Source organism: Geotrypetes seraphini, chromosome 14 (genome assembly GCF_902459505.1).
Source record: "Geotrypetes seraphini chromosome 14, aGeoSer1.1, whole genome shotgun sequence".
Taxonomy (NCBI): domain Eukaryota; kingdom Metazoa; phylum Chordata; class Amphibia; order Gymnophiona; family Dermophiidae; genus Geotrypetes; species Geotrypetes seraphini.
The window spans coordinates 41,232,462-41,254,692 of NC_047097.1; the positions used below are offsets into that span (position 1 = coordinate 41,232,462).

Genomic DNA, 22,231 nt, shown 5'->3' on the forward strand with positions numbered 1-22,231 from the left:
GATTTAGATTTTTTTTTTAAATTATGCCCCTCTTGAGGTCTCTATCTGTTTCTGCATACAATTCAAATTCCTCTTACTGACCTACAAGTGTATTTGCTCTGCAACTTTTTTAAATCTCTTCTCAACTCTCCTCCCACCCACCAACCCCCTTGCTCATCACATCAGGTTCGTCTCTTATCTGAACCCTTCTCCTCTACAGCCAACTCCAGACTCTGTCCCTTCTACTTTGCTGCACTATATGCCTGGAACAAACCGCATGACTCTGTACTTCAGGCTCCATCTCGGGCAGTATTCAAATCCAGACTCTAAGCCCATTTGAAGCTGCTTTTAATTTCAAACTCCAATCTACCTGCTAAGCACCAATATCTATAATTCCCCCACCTGAGCACTGTGTATAGACATCTTGTCCAGTTTGTCCTTCTTGACTAGATTGTAAGTTCTTTTGAGCAGGGTCTGTCTCTATGTTTTGATGTATAGTGCTATATCTAGTAGCACTATAGAAATGATTTGCAGTAGTAGTAAGAGGCAAGATGATAAAAACAGTCTCACCCATTTAAAGTGACTATAAAAACTCCCCAATATAAATTAATATTGTAATATAAACTCCCCCCTCAATATTTGTGAGTTTAGAATTCGTTAATTCAGTTATTCACGAGTGTCTATCACCCTACCTCGCAGTCCTCGCCACACCTTACTTTTAAAGCCTGGTGGTCTAGCAGGGAAGTGGGGCAGGAGTGATCTTCCTACTCTCCTGTCATGTGCAGATCCGCCATCAAAAATGATTGTTCAAGTTCCAGCATCAGTCTTGTGTGTTCAGTGGTCGTGCGAGACTGACGCGGGAACTTGAGGCTGCCATTTTTTATAGCAAATCTGCATGGGGAGGGAACATCGGAAGATCGCTCCTGCCCCGCTAAACCACTAGGGCTTTAAAGGTAAGCTGTGGAAAGAGTCAGGTTGGGGGGGGGGGATTAAAGTTATTTGTGATTTTTTTTAAATATTTGAGGGAGCTGTGCCCCTAAGTCCTGCAAATATTAAGGGAGACCAGTATTTTTAAAATTTAAAGAGAATCCAGCAGGTTCCTCTCTTATTTTCAGTTTAATTTACAATGAGCTGTTCATATTCAGTACCATGGGCTGTTACAATCCTTTTCCATCTGTTGCCCTTTTCTTAATGAAAATATTGAAAGATTGGAGGAACTTAAAACCAGTTTTTATTGTAACTATATGAATTCAACCTGTATCCCAAACCAATCCTAACTAGATATGCTAGGCAGCAAGACCTGCTAATCAGGTTGAACCTCTTGACTCTTTCAAGCTGAAGGAGATGTAGACTGCAGACTAGTGCTGCCCAATTCAGGAAAAAAAATTTTGATTTGATTTAGCCTATTGAATTGATTTTTTGTTCAATTCAATTCGTTTTTCCTGCTCAATTGGTGGGTTGTTTTTTGTGGGGGGGGGGGTTTCAAATGTCCTGGTGGGTTTAATTGAATGTGCAAGTAGGCCATTCTTCACCAACCCCACCCCCTTTGCCTTCTCATACCCAGGCTGGCACCGTGGTGTAAACAAAAAATATTTTTCTGTTAGGTCCTAGCTCACACTCGCTGTCTAACACCAGCTCTGCCAGGATACATATTTCAAATCTGACAGATTGTAATTACAAAACAGAAAATAAAATTATTTTTTCTACCTTTTGTTATCTGGTCATTATTCAAATCATGTTGATCCCAGGCTCTGTTTTCTATTTGTCTTCTGTTAACTCGCTTGACAGGGTCTCCTGCCCATTTGACATTTTCTTCTTTCTCGGTGCTCACCATCCATCTTCCATCTCTGTCCTCCCCTTCCCTCCCCCGGAGGTCTGGCATCTTTCCTTTTTTTTTTTTTTGTCTCCATCCCTGCAGTCCAGCATTTCTCTAATGACCACTCTCACATACACACACATTCCTCTCCTCCATAGGATCCGATAAGGCAGTAAACTTGCGCCCTTCGGGCCACTGGCAGCATAAGTGAAGCTTTCCTTCTGCTACTGCTTTGTGCCTAAGTGGGACCAAGAAGCAGTAGCAGAGGGAAAGCTTCCAGATGCAGAAGGCAGCGTGCTTACTTCACTTACGTTACCGGTGGCCCGAAGAATGAAAGAGTGGCTACAGCGATGGATCCCACCATCCCCAGATCCACCATATTTTCTCTACCCTTTCATCCACCATCTCTCCCTCCTTCCCCACTACCCCAGGGTCCACTATCTCCCTTAATCTTCTCAACTACCCTCCTATCCAGTATTTCTATCCCCTCTCTTTCCACACCATCTCTTGGGTCCAACTTCTCTCTCTTTCTTTTCCCTCCGTCCATCCATCCCAGTATCCCTCTCCTGTTTTCAGACCCATTTTTCTTCCCCTTCATCTCCGCCCCCACCCTCAGTTCAGCATATGCCCTCTATGAATCCCCTCCCTCTGTGTACTTCTATTTAGCTACACCAGGGTACCCCACCTCCCCCCCCCCCCAAAGGCTCTCGTAGCATGATTAAAAACATACTCATATAAAAGCAAAAATGGTTTTGAGTAAGTTTTTAATCATGCTACAATACACAATACATATCTTTTATGTTTAACGTCTCTGTTTATGATTAATCTCAATGGCTTCTTTATTATTATTATTCTTGTATTCGCCTCTAATAGTTTAACTCTTCTTTATTATATGTATATGGCCTTGTTTTTATACATATGTCTCTGAACATGCTTTTAATCATGCTATGTTTTTATTCACGCTATGCTTGTATACATACTTTTAATTATGCTATGTATTTGCGATATGTTTTGACTTATACTTTATGTCTTTTGATTATGCTTTTTATTATGTTTCAGTTTGTAATTATGTTTTATTTTGTTCCAACATGGTCCCCTAGACTTTTGATAAAGGCACAGACGCCGAAACACTGCCAGTGTCAAATCTTTTGAGCCATTGTGGCATACCCATCAATAAAGTGATTTTACCCTAGGCTGATCTCTTGACATCCTGTCCTCACGACTCCCTTATTGTGTGCTTTTGTCCCATCATTGAGGCTCGTCCTTGGCTTCCGATTCAGGGCCAGAAGAGGAAAACATGCCTGCCTTTGAGGAGCTCCCTAAAGCCACGGAGCCAAGGGTAACATGTCATATGAGGTCTCCAAAATATTGGGGGTGCTTGGGCACCCACAGCGTTGACGTCTATGCTGTTATGCAGCACTTCCCAACTGACAACAACCACCACCACCACCACATGAGCTCTGACATCGGGCCTCCTAAAGCAGGAGCAGCAGCGCTATGGCAGTGAAAAGCCTGTCCTAAGTGCTGCTTCTTGCTGGCCATCCACTGCCGCTGCTGCTCCTGCTTTAGGAGGCCTGAAGGTATGCAGGGAGGAGGGTTGGTCACTGAATCGGCAAGCCCAAATTTTTAAAGAAAATTAATCGATTTGAATCAGCGAATTGGGCAGCAGTACTGCAGGCAGGCTAGAGCCTCCTCCCCAGTTTCTGCCCTGGGCCCTTGTGTGTCTAAGGCCAGCCCTCATATGCAGCCTGCAAAATCCACCTAGTCTGCAGCCTGTGCAAGGGCATGTCACTTTCACGACTTGGCCTCCAGATGTAATCTTCCATCATGTTCTCATTATATTGTCCTTAGTAGTGATGTTTGAAGTCCAGTATATCCTGGTGGAAGCAATCACCTTGCTCCTCTGAGTATGCTCCCATGTTCTTGAATATCTCAAGACAAGCATCAACGACATGGACTTTGAGGGATCTCTTGCAGCCCATTTTACTGTAATTATTCACCAAATTCTCAACCAACTTCACATAGTTTTTGGTCTTGTGATAGCATGCTCCGAACCACTTCAACAAAGCTGTTCAAGCTGCTTTCTCCTTCCTAGTTAGCTTCGAGAAGATCCTGGAGTGCAAGGAATTTCCCATCTATGGTCTGACGAAGACACTAGCTTTGATCTTTGCCTTGGGTCTTCCTTGTGGGAAAAATACACACTGATGGCTCTTCCTGTGTTTTTCAGGATCTATCCATATACTATGACTGCAGCTTCTCTTTCTTGGCCTCCCCTACCTTGCTTAGTCCATCTAATGGTTAAACTGGCCCCAACCTCGACCATATCTGATTTGCCAGATCAGCTCCTTGGGCCCTAGCTGTGATGTTTCAAGTTAGAAGGTTTACATGGTGTGACTGCATCATACTCATTTCACTGTAAAATTCTGAAGGACCTCCAGTGCCATCCAGGATGAGTGTAGGCATTCCCCAGGGTGGAATTTGGGCAGATCTGCATTGCATGAACATTTTATAATATATGTGGGTACACATGTATAGTACACATACATGCACCTTTGAGAACAGATATAAATGTATGTGTTGGCATTTGCATGTTATTGGGGCTGGTTTTGGGACTATGTTATAATAGGATTTGCACATCTCTGTTTCATTTCTAAAATAGGAACCTTTTTGGACTTCTTGCATAGGCATCCTGTTATAAAATTACCACCAATAAGAATAAATAATGCAAAAATAAAACATAAATACCAAATATGATAACAATATTAAAAATATATATCAATAACTACAAGACAAAAAGAAAATATCTGCAAAATCATGGTCAAAAACACAACTTGCTTAAAGAATAAAAATTTATCTTTTTCCAAAAATGACTTAACAAAGCAACTTTGACACAAGCATGATGAGTCAGTTTCACAAAAGTGAGACTAAACATGCAAACAAAACTGGAAGATTGTATTTCAGCCCTCCAAAATACTTTAATCACCCTTTTTGTACCTTTTCTATTCAGGTTGCAGTTTAATTGCAAGAACTGGGCACAGAATGTTGTTTTAATGGTGATAAATTCAGGGCTAGCTCAATCGGTGGGCAGCAAGGCAGTTTCCTAGAGCAGCTGGAATCAAATTGATAGATCCTGAGCCACACAAACTCAAAGAGCCATCAGTGTACACTTTATCCTGCAGGGAGAATGAGTAATGTTCAAATAACCAATTTGCTTGGAATTGCTCTCATTATTATTATTACCTGAAAGTATTATGTCCAATTATTAGTTTTTAGAGTATTGTTGTGGGAAAGGACATGTTGGGGTGATAACAATCATTAAGTTTAACTATCAAAATCTCAGACAGAGGGGACAGGGGCCTGAAAGTTAATTTACTCCCCCCTCTCTTTTACAAAACCGTGATAGCGGTTTTTAGCGCAGGCCAGCCACAATGTACACACACACAATAATTAGTACCTGAAAGTCAATTATGGAAAACTTTACATAATGTTTTCTTTGATATTTCTGGGCCATAATGTTTCTATATAACTTCATTTATTATCTGCACAGGTTCTTAACCTAATTAATAAAAAGCTTTAACAAAAATGTGAGTCTTTAACAATTTCTTGAAGTTCAACTTGTCACTACACAACTATAAAACTCCTGGCAGAGAGTTCCACATTTTTGGTCCTGCTCTTGAAATTGCTGTTGCCCAGGTTTTCATATAATGCACTCCACTCCCTGTTACCGTTTCCAATTTCATCGCTCCCTGTGATCGTAAAACATGATCTGGGCTATATTTCTTTAATTTATGAGTCAAATACCACAGAGTTTCCCCATAAATTGCACACACACACACACAAACATATATATATATATATATATATATAAGAGGGGGAGGGGAGGACAAGGCTGAAGGTTTTAATACCCTTTCACAAATGACAATTTTTAGGTCAGGTACTGTGGTTACCAGACTGTCTTTTTCATCAGTGCTTCTCAACCCAATCCTTAGGGCACATTCAGCCAGTTAAATTTGCAGGATATCCACAATGAATATGCATCAGATAGATTTGCATACCCTGTCTTCTTGATAGGCAGATCGTCTCATTCATTATAGATATCCTGAAAATCTGATTGGCTGGTTGTGGCCCAAGGACTCAAGATCCACTGGGACATATTTGCATAGCAAGTAGGCCACCCAGGTTTATTGAATGGATGATGTTGGTCTAGTCCAGCCATATTGATTCGTCTTTGAAATCACATGCTCCTGATATCAATTCTAAGATAAAAGATGCCATGGCCATGTTAATTTTACTTTAAAAAGTGAAGAGGACTTGTAAAACTTCTGAAGCAGTTTCTCTGAATGGGAGTAGTTTCCAATATATTGCCATATTTTGCAGGGGATTCAAGCCTTGAAACAGCAGCCCACAAAACATGAATTTATTTATTTATTCAATTTTCTATACTGTTCTCCCAGGGGAGCTCAGAACGGTTTGCATGCATTTATTCAGGTACTCGAGCAGTTTTCCCTCTCTATCCCGGTGGGCTCACAATCTATCTAACGTACCTGGGGCAATGAGGGATTAAGTGACTTGCCTAGGGTTACAAGGAGCAGAGTGGGTTTGAACCCACAACCTCAGGGTGCAGAGGCTGTAACTTTAACAACTGTGCCACACTCTCCTCTTGTGTCAGCAATTTTCCCCCTTGTTATGCTTTAATATATTTTTGAACCTTTATACAGTAAAATGAAGGAATTAAGTTATAACTATACATTAAATAATAAATATTGAAAAATGAAAGGACTGATAAAGATTTAGTTCTCATGAGAATTTCGATTGTGATGGTCCAACATATAAAAACATTTTTTTTGCATGTATCATTGATCTGGGATAAATATGAGTGTCCAATTATTGTAATATTGATATCTCTGAATGAAATTTTGGTACATTGAGTTCCATTACAAAATTTTTAATCGCCACCCATTTTGTAGGCAGTAAGTCCCAGATTCTATATAGGCCACCAAAAAATTGGTGCCCACTAGAGCAACACTAATATGACTTAAAAAGTTAGATGAACTGTATAGAATTGCACTTAGTGCCACCTAACCAGCCTTAGGCATCCTAACTTTTAGGTGCACCATATTTATGCCAGGGTCTGCTTGGCCTAAATGCCTGTGTCTAAGTTAGGTGCGCAACAGTACTGAAGTCAAAAAATAGGTGCCTAAATTGAAAACACGCCCACTTTGGACTACATGTTTTGGACTAGGTGCCTACTTTTTATACAATCACATCTTATGTTAGGCACCTACTTTTCAATTAAGGCCAATTAACAGTAATTATAAGGTGTTAACCCATTAAGGCCCACTTTTACAAAGTTGTATAGCTGAGTGTCGCACAGCAAATGCTCCAAAGCCTATATAGTTCCTATGGGTTTCGGAGCATTTACCTCACCAGCCTGTGGTAAAAACCTATGGCTGCTTTGTAAAATGAGACCTATATTTTTAAATCACTAGAATAGATATCCTAAGAAATATCATTCCATTAATTGCATAGATAAAAAGATATGTTCTTCAACACTGACTTCAGTCAGTTGCTAATACTACATAGTTAAGCTGTATTAATTAGGCCTTTAAGCAATATCTGAAAATGAATGCACAGCAAGAAGAACTGATGACTTAACCTGTAGCCTCAGGACATGCTTTGAGATAAATTTGTTATCGCTATAATCATTTCCTTAATCTGAAACTATGTATGAGCAGCTAACTTGCTAGAAATATCAATCTGACTCTGCTGTTCTGCTGTATTTGGTTTTAGGGGTTGGGTGATTTTGGAAATAAAAGGACACACAGAGGGGCATAATCAAAACTTACGTCTAAGTCCAGTTTTGGTGTTTGGCACTAGACGCCCAAAGTCAGCAATGGGAAAATGCCCATTTTCAAAAAATACGTCTAGAATTTTTTTATTTTTTTTTAAATCGTCTATCTGAATGTCCAGGCTATTGTATGTCTAGACCGCCAGGAAGTCTTTATACCACATTTTTTACCAAAATTTTGTCCAAGTCCCAAACACCCAGAACAAAACCATTTGGACATGGGAGGGGCCAATCCTGTAATAGACTGGCCACCCAAACATGGCAACAGAGCAGTGGGGCACCTTACAGGGCACTGCTGTGAAGTTCTCAAAAAGGATGCCAGATAAACATCTCACCAGAACTCCCTTATAGGTTATGGTGAGCCCCCCCAAAACCCACTATACCCACCTGTCTACAACCCCAATAGCCCTTATGGCTGCAGATGGCGCCTGTAAGGCAGTAGAGTAGGGTTTGGGGGGATTGCTGGGTGCACATATTCCACCATAAATGTGGTCAGAGTGGCTTATGAGCCTAGCCCCACCCCCAGGCTATTTAAGACACCTGTGTGCAGCTTTACTAGGCTTTCCTATACCAGGTGCTGATGTTCTGGAGACAGGTATGTACTTATTATTCTGATCTTTATGAAGGGGTCAGTGAACACCTGGAAGACAGTTTGGGGGTCTTTACTTTGTCTCTGCAGTAATTATCTCATCACTTTGGATACCTTTTTAGCACTTATACCTGTTTTTACATCGTCTAACTCACAATGTTTAAGTTTCATCCAGGATGTCTAGTATGTTTTAATATGTTTATTAAGATTTTCAATAAAGTGCCAGAAACATCACAAAACAGTGCAATCCAAAGACTTTTACATGTGTACAGATCAAACCCCCCCTTCCCCTCCACCCTCCCCACATATCATTAATAAACGTGTCCAACAATCCAGCATGTGGCATGAGACCCCCTTCACAAATTCAATAGACGATCACGGGCCTGGGGTATTAGGTCCAGAATGTCTAGTAAAACATTTGATTATGCCTGCAGGATGACTAAGTCTAGGTCAACCCCCATTCCACCCACTTACTGCCCTAACCACTCCTCCAGATATGCCCCTTTCAGCTCTGGGCGCACAGCAGCATTCAGAGGTATACAATGTCCCATGGCATGTCCAGAAATTTGGTTTGATTATCGGCACTTGGATGACCTTTTAGGTTGTCCAAGTGCCAACTTGGGTGGGTTTTTAGATGTGTTTAAGTTTTGATTATGAGCCCCACACTGTTCAATTGTTTTATCTGGTACAATCCCTTGTACTGAGTCAACTTGATTACTGTAATATCGCCTATTTAGCAATTTCCCAAAAGAATATGCGACGATTACAACTGGTACAAAATGCAGCGGTCAAACTGATTTTCAGACTGAAGAAGTTCGATCATGTGACACTTTACTACCGACAGCTGCACTGGCTGCCGATGGAGGCGTATGTGAAGTTTAAGTTTGGTTGTTTTTGCTTTAAGGTACTATTCGGTCTCTTTCTCAGCCAACAGACATAAGAGAAGCTCACATTTGAACTTTGTTTCCCCTCCAGTTAGAGGATGTAAACTCAAAAGACATCATCAACACCTTTTCTCACATCAGGCAGCACTATGGGGTAAAGATCTAGAACAATTGCTTACGCCTACTACTTATGAGGAATTTAGGAAACGCCTAAAAACGTATCTGTTCCTGAAGTATCTAGGCAGCTGACCCGCACAACTCTTTCTTCACAATAACTGATCCCTAGAGCTGTTAATCACTAGCTTTTAACTCTGTTAAGTTCACTCATTCTGTACCATCTTTTAATCATTGTAAACCGCATAGAACTTCGCGGTCCTGCGATATATAAACTGTTATTATTACTATTATTATCATTTACTATGTTACTTTAGTTATATAATATGGACTCCAATTTAAGTGTAGCCAATATAGGTAACTGCCTAGGATGCCTCAATTTAAAGGCATCAAATATTTTGTCTAAACAGGAGCCAGATTTTGCTTGCTTAAGACTGTGCTCCCCTGCCAGTCGGTGCCATTATTTAAAATCCAGCCTTGCAACCCTAATCGCCAAACTGGGAAGAGTGAATAGGTCCCATTGGGCCTTATCTGCTGTCATTTACTATGCTACTACTATTTATTGTTTCTAAAATGCTACCAGACGCACACAGCGCTGTACAACAAACATGCAAGAGACGGTCCCTGCTCAAAAAGCTTACAATCTAAATATGTCAGACATACAGGACAACAATGATTTATACATGCAACTCAGGTGGGAAAATGCAAAGGACTTGGAGGTAGGGAAGTAAACAGGGAATGACAACAGATATGGGTGCTTTTACAAGTTGGTAGGGTCGGATATAAACGCAGTTTCAAAAATAAGGGTTTTAAGTCTGGATTTGAACACCATAAGAGATGGGACATGATGCACAGAATCAAGTAGGATGTTCCAGGCATATGACACAGCAAAGTAGAAGGGACGGAGTCGGGAATCGATAACAGAGACTCACCCAATGAACAGAGCTTACAGGGTGGAGTATAGGTGCTGCTAACCCAATGAGTGCCAGAGAGAGGGATATTCAGTGGCACCAGATATTTCCTCTAACCAGATATTTCCTCTAACTACCTCGGCACCATCTGGGCAGAGGTGGCGCAGTCGGTGGATGGAGCTTCGGTGAAGCTGGAGGTTATCCAGTTAGCTATCTGGTTAATGGTCTTAGTACTACTGCTATCTGTATAAAGTTAGGACAGCAAAAAGACTGACTTAACTTTATTCAGATAGTTATCTGATTAGTGATCTGAATATCATCACTAACCAGATAGCACAACCAATTGGTGCTAAGTTTGGATATTCAGCACTGACCAATATCTATAGTACCAGTGCTGAATATCTGGTTTATCTTTCACCGTGGCAACCAGCATAAAAAAAAATAAAATAAACTGTCTGTCACAGTTCAATTTCCAGGGAGATATTTTCTGGGCTGTAACAAAGACTGTGCAAGTGTGTAGACACACACAGCAGAAGGAAGATGGGGGTGCCAAAATTGCTCGCTGTCTATTGTCTGTTCTTCTTGGCCATGGTGCATTGGGCAAAGCAGGAGCATCAGAGGGTGTGTCAAACAGGGCACAATTCCAGCTCTGTACAATCCTGTATATTTTTAACCACATTAGACACAAATCTCAGGAATTAAATAAAAGGGAATCTTGATGATTTTGTTATACATTATTAAATCCCTCTCCTCCTTTTTTTTATGAAGCTGTGTTAGAGGTTTTTAGTGCAGGCCATGGAGGTAAAAGCTCCAACGGTCATAGGAATTCTATGAGCATCGGAGCTTTTACCCAGGGCAGGATTAACCAATAGGCCAAGTAGGCACGTGCCTAGGGCCCAAAATGGTCAAGAGGACCTGATGAAGGAAGGTATCAACATTGTTTTTTCCAAACGACGATGGGCCCCTCCAGCACCGATCGGCAAAGCGGCCCCCCCCAATCGGCAATGCGCCCCCCCCTTCCCCCATTGATGGAAAGTAAGACAAGCAAGCAACGCGGATAAGAAAGGCACTTGCCCAAAGCTTCCCTATGACGCAGCTTCCTGTTTCCACCTGGGCGCATGGTGGGGTGGGGCAGGGCTGGGGGCCCAGTGTATTTGTGTACCTAGGGGCTCTCGACGAATTAACCCTGCCCTGCTTTTACCACTGTGGTCTGTGATTAAAAAAATCCCTAATGTGGCTTCATAAAAGGGGAGGTAAATTACTGCCCTTGCATTTTAATATTGCTTCTTTAAAGTAACTTTACCAACACATTCATGAAAGGTTGAGCCCCCCCCCAAAAAAAAACAAAAAAATAACAGTCTTGAAATATATGTTTCACATAGTTATACATTCTCCCTCAATACTTAGCTTTCCCCAAAATCCATCATCATTCTGATTCTAGGAGCTCCTTTTATCAAGCCGCGCTAGCAGTTTAACATGCGTAATAGCACACGTTAAACCGCCGGCCGCACTAACCGCTACCGCCTCCTCTTGAGCAGGCAGTAGTTTTTGGCCAGCACAGGGGTTAGCACAAGATGAAATGTCGCGCACATTGACCGCGCTAGCGCGGCTTGATAATAAGCGACCTAGGTTTTCTCTGTATTACAGTGCTTCTCAGTTCTTTCATGAAGGCACATTTAAGCAAGTCCAATTTTAAGATCTACCATAACAAACACACTTCTCCCTTGTTATTCGCGGGGGATAGGGGCAGAGCCGAACCGTGAATGGCGAAAACCTGCGAATATCCAGCTCTGACCCACCCCCGCCTTCCCCCGGGATCCCGGCCTTACCTGGTGGTCTAGCTGGTTTTCGGGGCAGGAAGATCACTCCTGGATGCCGGGGGAAGATAAAAATATGGGGGTTTTTTCCCTCCTCCCCCCCCAAAAAAAAAATCACGATTATGTGAAATCGCGAGTAGGGAAACCGCGAATGGAGAGGGGGAAGTGTATGCATAAGATAAATTTTGATATACTGGAAACCTCATTGGTGCTCATTTTCAAAAGAGAAAAATGTCTCAAAAGCGGCACAAAGCAGCAGATGGATGTTTATCCCCACCAAAACATCTAAATCACGATTTTCAAAAAGGCAGAATAGGGGATGTTTTTTACTAAGTGCATCCAAATAGCAGGGCAGCATGTTGGAGGTGTGTTTTGGCAGGACTTTTTTCTGGGATAATGGAACAGAAAAAAAAAGGCCAGGGCAGAAAAGAAATGTGTTTTTATCTAGATCTTTTCAGACCTGATTAAGGGCTAGATACACAAAACATGGTCATTACAACCGTGTGAATCGCTGTTGGCCAATTTTTTTGCCAACTCTGGAACAGTGATTGAAACACCAACAAACCTCTATGCAAATTATTTGCATGGAGGTTCGTGGTAATCCCTGTCTGATCAGTCGCTCTGAGAGCAACTGACACATGCGCAGAGCTGGTTTGGGGAAGCCCTAACAGCTGAGTGGCAGGGGAAGCTGCTCAGCTGTTGGGGCTTTTTTTTATGGAAACAGTTAAAAGCACAGAAAAATAAAGTCACCAGACAACAAAGGTAGGGAAAATGATTTTATTTTCAATATATTGATTGAAATGTGTCAGGTTTAGAAACGAAACATGTTAAACTTTAACTGTGAGGGCTGCAGAAAAAATAAGGTACTTGGAGGGCCACAGAAAAAAAATAGTTAATGTCTTATTAAAGAAATGACAATTTTGCATGAGGTAAAAACTCTTTATAGTTTATAAATCTTTCCTTTAACAGTTAAAGGAAAAATTTATAAACTATAAAGAGTTTTATCTCGTGCAAAATTGTCATTTCTGTAATAAGACATTAACTATTTTTTCTGCAGCCCTCCAAGTACTTAGAAATCCAAAATGTGGCCTTGCAAAGGGTTTGAGTTTGAGACCACTGCTCTAGGCCTAAATCTGAAAAAGATGCCCTAACTGACCAGCTGATCACTGGAGGGATGAAGGCATGACTCCTCCCCCCCTTAATCCAGAAGTAGTCACTGACCTCCTCCCATAAACAGATACCAAGCTGTATGACAGCTACAAATATTATGATCATTCTTAAGAGAGCAGCAAGCAAGTGGATAGAGTAGCCTAGTGGACAATGGGGCCCAGGTTCAATTCCTACTGTAACTCTTTCATTTCAGTATAAATATGTTAGCACTTATAGAACTTAGAAATACCTCTGTACCTAAATATGTAACTGACCTGCAAGCCTAAGGTTGGTGGACCTTTAAATACTGTATGTTTTCTCTGTTCCTGGAGGGGGGTGAGGTGTGATTTATACCTGGGTCCCTTTATGTGAAGTTCACTTCACTGACACTAAACTGCTCCTCTGCCACATTGTGATATCTGTGTGGCCTGTTCACTAAGAATGCTGACAGACAGATGTCCCTATAGCTCGTTTTTTACATTTCTCACTGAGATTTATTTTTAATGGTACTTTACAAATGGATGTGTTCAGCCTGAAAGATCTAGCTCACAGCCATAATCAAACCAGAAATGTAGACATTTTTCTGTTTTAATTATGGCTGTGAGCTAGAGAGGTTTGGGTTTGTTTGTTTTTTAAAAAAATTGGGCAAAACATCCTAATTTGAACTTAGATGCCATATCAAAAATGTCCCTTTGTAAATACAAGTCTCTCTCATGCATATTCATTATAGCAATTCTGAAAACTCAGCTAGCTACCTTCGTGAGGGGGTTGAGAAGCGCTGCTGAAGGATACAGGCTGGCATTTCCCATACCCCTTTTGAGAGTCTCTTCTGGAAAAGAATTTTAAGTGCTCTCTTTAAAATCCTATTTAAAAGTCCTGCAAGTAGACAGAAATATTCATTGGGGCTGGGGGACAAGAGATCTGAGGAGAGGAGGCTTGGTAAAAATAGGCTGATCCCCATACTTTGCCATGGCTGGTATGTTAGGAAAGAGATTTCAGTTTTATTCTTTACTCATTCCGCAGTGCAAGGGATGAGCAAGGCATTGTTGCTATACAACACTTACATTGTTTTGAGCTCTTTTTCAAAGCCCTTGTGATAAACAGAAACGGCATCAGAATGCAAAATTCCTGATGGATGTCAGGATCTGTTAGCTTTTGAAAGACCTACTACATTTTTACCAAGCAGATGGTGAGGTCGGTGTCTTAAAATAAGTTATGCTTTTGAGCACAATTTTATGGGCTGCCATGGGCACACTGCATTAAAACAAGTTTTGTGCATGAGCTGCGTCCAAAGATTGTGGTGGATGTCAGCATTCAGCTCATTTAAATCCTGTAGTAATAAAGATAAAGTGTGCAGAAGACCACAAGGCTGAGCCCAGTGTAGTCTAATGGTTAGTGCAGTGGTCTGAGAACTTGAGGAACCTGGCTTCAGTTCCCACTGCAGCTCTTTGTGACCCTGGGCAAGTTTCTAAACTCTATATTGCCTCAGGTACAGGGGAAAATGCCTGAGTAACTGAATAGATTCATGTAAACCATTCTGAGCTCCTCTGGGAGGATGGTATAGGAAACTGAATAAATAAATAAATTCTGAGCCCACTAAGGACAGAGAAAGTACCTGCATATAATAAATGTAAATCACAAAAAGGTGGTATATCAAATCCATGACACCTTGCTCACGGTATTGCAAACATTGTATACACAGAATACCATTCCAGTAAATGCACAGATGCAGTGGTGCAGCGAAAGTGAGTGGTGCCTGGGGTGTGTCACAGTGTCATCCCTGTGCTGGGTAAAGGAAAACCTGCAGTGCACAAGAAGCGGGGATGGAGGCACAGACTGGATTGTAGGAGAGGCAATACCTGTCCCCAGAGTTAGGTATAGAGCACTGCAGTACCAGCAAAATCCTTTACTAGAGAATGACACAGTAGCCGCGAGTAGCTGCAGGTAACCCGCCGAAATGGTGTGTGTGTGTGGGGGGGGAAGTGCTCACTGTGAGCACAGGGACAGGGCCATCCACTGCCCCGTGAAGCGGTGAATGGCCTTGTCCCCGCAGTTAAGGGAGGGAAGGCACACAGTTGTGTCATAGGAGAAGCTTCCACACACACACACGCGACTGCAGGACGGCACAGGAAGGCTTCACCGGCATCAGTTTATTTTCTAAAGCACTATGAAGGTAAGGGGGAGGGGGAGGGAGGGAGATAGATTTCGCCGGAGGGAGGAAGGTGATCGCGCACCTTCCCTCCCTTAAGTTTCTTTATGCCGCAAAGGTAAGGGGGAGGAAGATTCTCGGGCCGCTGAAGGGCGGTGAGGTGGCGAGAGGGAAGGGTAGATGCTGCGGGGACAGGTACGGGGCGGTGAAGGTGACGGCGAGGACAGGGTGGTGAAGGGGAACGGTGGGGGGTTGTAAAGGGGATGGCAGTCCAGTGACGGGGCAGTGATGGGGACAGATTTTTTTTCCCCATGTCATTCTCTATCCTGTACCCACCAGTTCTAAAACTGGTTAGCCTTCCTTAAAGGCTAACAGGGAAGGAGCATGGACTACCAGTCCCAGAAGGCCCCTCGGTTGGAGCAAGGTAAACCAGGGCTGCAATGAGTAGGCTAATTAGCCCAAGTGTTTTCCCTAAGCAACAAACAAAAGGGAGAAGGCAGGCACTACCAGCCCCAGCATGCCCCAGGGTTGGAGCAAGGCAAACCAGGACTGGAATGGTTAGTTCAATCAACTCAGATGCAAGCAGTTGTAATCAGCCCAAAACAACCCTGAGAGTGAATAGCCTGAGCCAGGGGAGCTCAGGTGATGGGAATGCTAATCAATTCTAGGGACCTGAAAAGGGAGTGGTTAAGAGGAAGCAGGGAGCTCACCCCAACTCCCTAATACAGACTGAAGGATCCTGAAGAAAGTCTACTCCAGCACAGGGCTGAAAAGCAGTAAGCGGTCACCCCACCAAAAGCTCAGGTACAGTCCTCTAATTTTGAGCCTGATTTTTGTTATGAGATGTTGTAATGAAGCCAGAAGTTGGGGAATCCCCAGAAACCTGCAGCATGGAGTTTGCAGAGTGTGGGGGAGGGGCGAACCTAGAAAATATGGAGTTCAGCTAAATGCTGCCAATGCTGGAATAGAGCTTGTTGAATAGAGAAATAAGTTTGGATTGTTTTCTCTGCTGAAAGTGTTTGTGGAACTGATTAAGATCCAAATATGGGTTTTGGCTTTGAACTATGATTATTCTTCTGTTTTGTAAATCTCAGGCTTGGGGAAGAGTTTCCTTTCTTTTCATGTTTTTCCGCCAAGCACTGCTAATTGGACACTGGGCACAACAGCTGAATTACAAGCCATTTATTTTTTTGTTTTGTTCTTAATTGTTCATGGTTTACCTGGTTTTGCTACTGTGGGACAAAGCCAGAAGCAGCAGAAAGGACTGTAGGGAGTTCTGTATGACATGTTTTTGTGCACCACAAGCTTATAAAACTGTAATAAGTGCTGAACTGAGTGTAAACAATAAAACACATTTTCTTTTTCCACTTTAAAACACTTGTGTGTGGGAGCTGCCTTTATTCCAGGCCTCGCCTTACCGTGCAGCCGAAGCCCATGTGCTCCAGGTGAGGCCCCAGCTAGAAGGGTCACAGGTGGTAGTACCCCGCCCTCTTCTCCACTCCTTCCTGACCCTCCCCCCCCCCACATCGCACGTGCACCCAGTCCCTTTCCCCATACCTCATTAATTTTCCCAGCACAGAACTTGCTGCCCGCTTTCCCTCTGATTTCACTTCTTAGGCGCGGGTCACAGAAGTGATGTCAGAAGGAGCTGACATTGATGCGGGCAGCAAGTTTGTGATGCTGTTTGAGCCAGGGAAATTAAAGAGGTACAAGGGAAAGGATAGGGTGCATGCGTGTGACAAGGGGAGTTGGGATGGAGCAGGGGGCAGAGAGGACGGGTGCCAGTGCCCTCACCAAGAGGGCGCCCAGGGCATACCGCCTCTCCCCTTACTACGCCACTTCATAGATGCCTGTTCCAAGTGCTGACGGTACTTTATAAGACCTGCTGATAATTGTAAGAGATCTTTTTGTTTGTTGTATCAATCACCATTTTGATCTCTTTACATTCCACTGTGTTGGTAGTTCACAGCATGGCACCCTCAGGCAAAAAAAAGTATTCTTCTACCTCTTATTAGTCTGTAAATGATATGATAAACGTTTCAAGTATATGTTGAAATTATGACCTCTGTTTCTACTTAATAGCACATGAAAAAGTAAATTGGAAACCACAGTTCTACAGCATCCTGTGGTTTTCCACATCTGCTTTTCGCCACAAACACAATAACCCAAACCTTTAAGGCAAGAACATCCGCAATGGCTTCCACCCTCTTCTGCACTAGAAAATATATATACTTTATCCAGTTTGTTCCCAAATAAAGAAACCCTGACTAATCAGGTCTTTTGGCCTTACAGGGGAATAGCAATGTTCTTAAAGATTTTTTTTAATCAATATAATTTATATATATATATTTTTTTTGTGTGTAATGAAGAGAAACAGATTCAGTGTTCATGTGATGCAGTTTAATATGTTAGAAGACAATAAAAGCTCCCAGAACCCAACAAGTAGATTTTATACTCAAGAGCAGGGGTGCCCAATAGGTCGATCACGATCGACTGGTAGATTGCCAAGGCAAAATGAGTCGACCAGTAGATCGCCAAGGCAAAGTGAGTCGATCGCAGAGCCCATCCCGTGCTCCATGATAGACTCGCTTTGCCTTGGCGATCTACCGGGCCGATCAGCCTTCCTTCCTCTCCCCAACGTCAATCTGCCATTGGAGAGGAAGTTCGGACCAGCCAATCGCTAGCTGGCTGGGCCGGAACTTCCTCTACGATGGCAAAATTGACGTCGGGGAGAGGAATGCTGGTCGTCTCAAAGCAGGGAGAGCTTGGGGTGGTGGCGGCGGCTTGGGGGGCCTGTTAGCCGGTGTCAGCGGCAGCTTGTGGGAGGGCAGGGAGAGAGAAAGAAAGAAAGGGGGCAGGCAGGGAGACAGAAGGGAAACAGAAAAAAAGAAAGGGAGGCAGGGAGAGAGGAAGAAAAAGTTGGGGGAGAGAATAAGATCTGGAGGAGAGGAAGCATACAGGTTGAAAGAAGGGAAGAAAGATTGGATGCAGTCAGAAGAAGAAAGTGTAACCAGAGACTCATGAAATCACCAGACAATAAAGGTAGGAAAAATGATTTTATTTTCAATTTAGTGATCAAATGTGTCTGAATTTATATCTGCTGTCTATTTTGCACTATGCCCCCCCCCCCTTTCACTAAACCACAATAGCGGTTTATAGCACAGGGAGCCTATGAGCGTCGAGAGCAGCGCTGGGCATTCAGCGCAGCTCCCTGAGCTAAAAACTGCTATTGTGGTTTAGTAAAAAGGGAGGGGGGTATATTTGTCTATTTTTGTATGGTTGTTACTGAGGTGACAGTGCATAGAGTCATCTGCCTTGACCTCTTTGGAAAAAACGCCGGAATAGGAATGATAATTAACATTTTCTCAGCGTACAGTGTGCTTTGTGTTTGGGTTTTTTTTTTTTAATTTTATTGTTGGTAGATCATTTTGACTTGATCATTTTAAAAGTAGCTCGCAAGCCCAGAAAGTGTGGGCACCCCTGCTCAAGAGTAACTAATCCAAATTTCATTTTATTGAACATTTTGTATATGGCCAGCTACACTCAAACTATATGCATACTTTATGATAACGTCCATATTTGTGTGGTTCTGTGGATCTTCTTAAAGGTGAATGGCTTCATTTTGCAGTTGCAAAGAAAGCTGAGGCATAGAGGCCTGTGATTCACTAAAGTCAGCAATCGTCGCTAAACCTGTTTTCCCATGTCACATGCATTACTGCTGCAGTGGAAGGGGGCATGAAATGTATCAGTGAATGAGCCAGACTGCATGTGGTATTGCATATAGTATATATATACACCCTCTTGATTGGCTGGTAGGGTGCAGAGCCTGAGCTGTCCAGATCCCCCATCAATGGCATCTGAAGAAGGGAGCGGTGTGCTCTCAAAAGCTCAGGAACTGCAACACCAGCTTGTGGTGGTTTTTGTTTTGTGTCCGATTAAAGGTGCGATAACAAAGATCCCAGTCTTCTCCTGGACCAAAAACAGCTACTGGAACTCCTAGTAATTTTAGTACATTTTATTAAACCATCCCCAACATATCAAGCTGCATATCAGATGACTTGTTTTAACTCGGTAGTTTTTTTGCAAGCGTGTTTTGTATAGTGTTATATGCCTTTCACTTAGAGGAATAGAAGAAATGTTATTAACATTAGAAAAATGGTTAATGTTGCAAACAAAATGTCACAGTGCTGAAGTGGTAACTGTTACATTGCACTGTGCAAATGAGATGCAGAACTGTGAACAAGGGAGGCTTGTGGGATGCAGAAAATACTCTCCAAAGTGATTTCTCTTTACATTGCATATGATTTCCTAACATTCTGCAAATAAATAACCTTATTGGGAGAGTCAAAGAGTTTACAATCCTTGACAACTAGATTAGAAGAGACTGTGGGAAAAGTAGGTTTGATAATAAATATTGGGAAAAAAATAGAATTATGCAGTTTGGAACTAGTTGCCACAGACAAATATTACGGAATGATTTCCCATCATGGCAATATATTTTCAAACAATGGTGACATCAAGACAGATGTGAATTATAGAATTGGAAAGGCGGTGGCAGCAGCATTTCATCACTTACACCACTCCATTGTCTTGCCAACAAAACCGGTAAGATATCAACCAAGACAGAAAAAAAGATAAGATGTGTTTCTCCAGTGATGCCTGAGAACAACCTAAGGTGTGACATACCGAGATCACATCACAAATGATAACATACTGAGGAATAGCAACTCCAGGGGGTTGCAAGATCTTGTTACCAAATGCGGAGTCTGGTTGACAGGACATATTTTACACCATGCAAGACCATTGTCATCCCAAAGTGATACTAAAATAGACTAGCTTGTGGATTGAGGAGAGGAAAACCCAAACAGTCATGGACTCTATGCAATGGAGGCACTGTAGCTAATCGAGACGGTGAGAGAAAGCGAAAGCTTGTTCAATGTGCAGAGATGTAGAAAAGGAACTAAGAAGAGAAAAAGCAATTAGACTTCATTTTCTCTTTATTGCTCTCTGCCTGTCGGTGTCAAAACTGTGGTGTCTCAATAGTTTGTACTTTTCTAAAGTTGTGGAAATGCAACATTAGGAACAGCTGTTAGTTTTCACCAGAAGCTTTTGCAGAAATCATCTGTATAATCTCTTATGGATCTGGCAGTTTCTTCCAGCTCTTCTTCATTCTTTGAGTACTTGCACCAGCCCTAGAACTGGCTACCCAACAAGGTAACCAGAGCTTCGTCCATTACTGAGTAGGCCCATATCACCCATGTTTAAATGCCGGTTGTGAAGTCACCACTATGCAGCCAAACATGATGGGGATGATATGTGCTGTATTGCTGACGGTATTCAACTTATCAAAGATACAATGTGGGGCTTAAGATGAGAACGTAAAAAACAAAAGGAATTGACCCCAAAATATTCACAAAGAAGAAAATCCAGAGAGAACCAAAAAAAAACTTTGTGGAATGACGATGTTCCTAAATGGACCCTTTCCATTGCAAATGCAAGCAGTGTCTCACTTCCGGCTCACCACACAATTGTTTGCCACATACTCACCTTTATAGGACCCCTGAAGAAGACTTTGTCAAAACGCGGACCGTGTTGGGTCCTGTATCCCTAGCGGACTAGGTCCTTTAAGGCTCTTATGTGGATGGAATTATTTTATGTGGATGACTTCAGTGTACCTTTGGAATTTTTGACACTTTCAAATAAAGTCCATTTAGGAACATCGTCGCTCCACAGTTTTTGGTGGTTTTTTGGATTTTTTTTGTTTTAGTTTTGTTTTCTTAAGATGAGAACGTTCCACAACGTAGTGCACAACATTTACCATCTGAGTTACTGACCTGGCCTAAACTTTTTATAAAATTGACCTCTGTAGCTTTCCCCTTTCCCCCATCTGTCTGCATGACTGGGTAAGATAAACAAAGAAGGCCATAAATGGGGGAATTCATCAAGCGGCATTATGGCCTTAATGTGCATTAAAGAAATTAGCATGCAGTAAATGCTAAAAGCCCATTCTATACACAAGGATTTTTAGCATTTTAGTGCACGCTAATTCCTTTAATGCACATTAAGGTGTGTTAATGCCGCAATGCTGCTTTATGAATTCTTCCTTTTACAAAGGTACCGCCTCCTTTTAAGCAGGTGGTAATTTTTCAGCTAGGACGCGTTAATCTTGTGCGTGTGCTAAAAACACTAGCGCACCTTAGTAAAAGGAGCCCATTTGGACTATGGTTAACAATGTTCCTAAATTAATACTTTGCAATGGTTCTTACTGAGGAGGATGCTGGGGGAGTACTCGCACCGGAAACATTCTTTGTTGGTGACTAATTTTAGAAGACATTTGACAAAGTCCCTCATGAGAGAGCTCTCAGGAAATTGAAAAGTAATGGGACAAGAGGCAATATCCTCTTGTGGATTGGTAACTGATTAGAAGACAGGAAGCACAGTACAGCCAAATGCTCTAATTTTCCAATACAGAAGGGGGAAATAGGGGTGTGCCCCACAAATCGGTTCTTTCTAACATACAGGTACGTTATATAGATTGTGGGACAGATGGGGAAAATGCTTGAGTACCTGATTATAAACCACTTGGATAACCTTGATAGGCGGTATATAAATATCTAAAATAAATAATAAAATAACTGAATGAGAGCAAAGAGTGAGGTCATCAGATCTGTTATTTGATATATTTATTTAACATTGTTTGATCATGAGCAGATTATGAAGAATTGCAAATGACTCTTGCAAAATTGAGGGTCTAGGCATCTAAATTTAATGTGAATAAGTGCAAAGTGATGCATATAGCAAATATAACCCTAATTATAGGTATTTATTTTTTTCTTTACTGTTCTCCCAGGGGAGCTCAGAACGGTTTACACTAATTTATTCAGGTACTCAAGCATTTTTCCCAGTCTGTCCCAGTGGGCTCACAATCTATCTAATGTACCTGGGGCAATGGAGGGGTTAACCCTCCCCCCTCTT

At 42.1% G+C, this 22,231-nt stretch overlaps 1 long non-coding RNA gene across 1 annotated transcript in view; it reads left to right on the forward strand.

The window, feature by feature from the left end:
• Positions 1-15,946: 15,946 nt before the first annotated feature.
• Positions 15,947-22,231, forward strand: part of LOC117348401 — a 106,918-nt gene continuing 100,633 nt past the window's right edge. The window contains exon 1 of the long non-coding RNA XR_004536977.1: positions 15,947-16,060. This is a non-coding gene — a long non-coding RNA (uncharacterized LOC117348401). The remainder of the gene's footprint in view (positions 16,061-22,231) is intronic.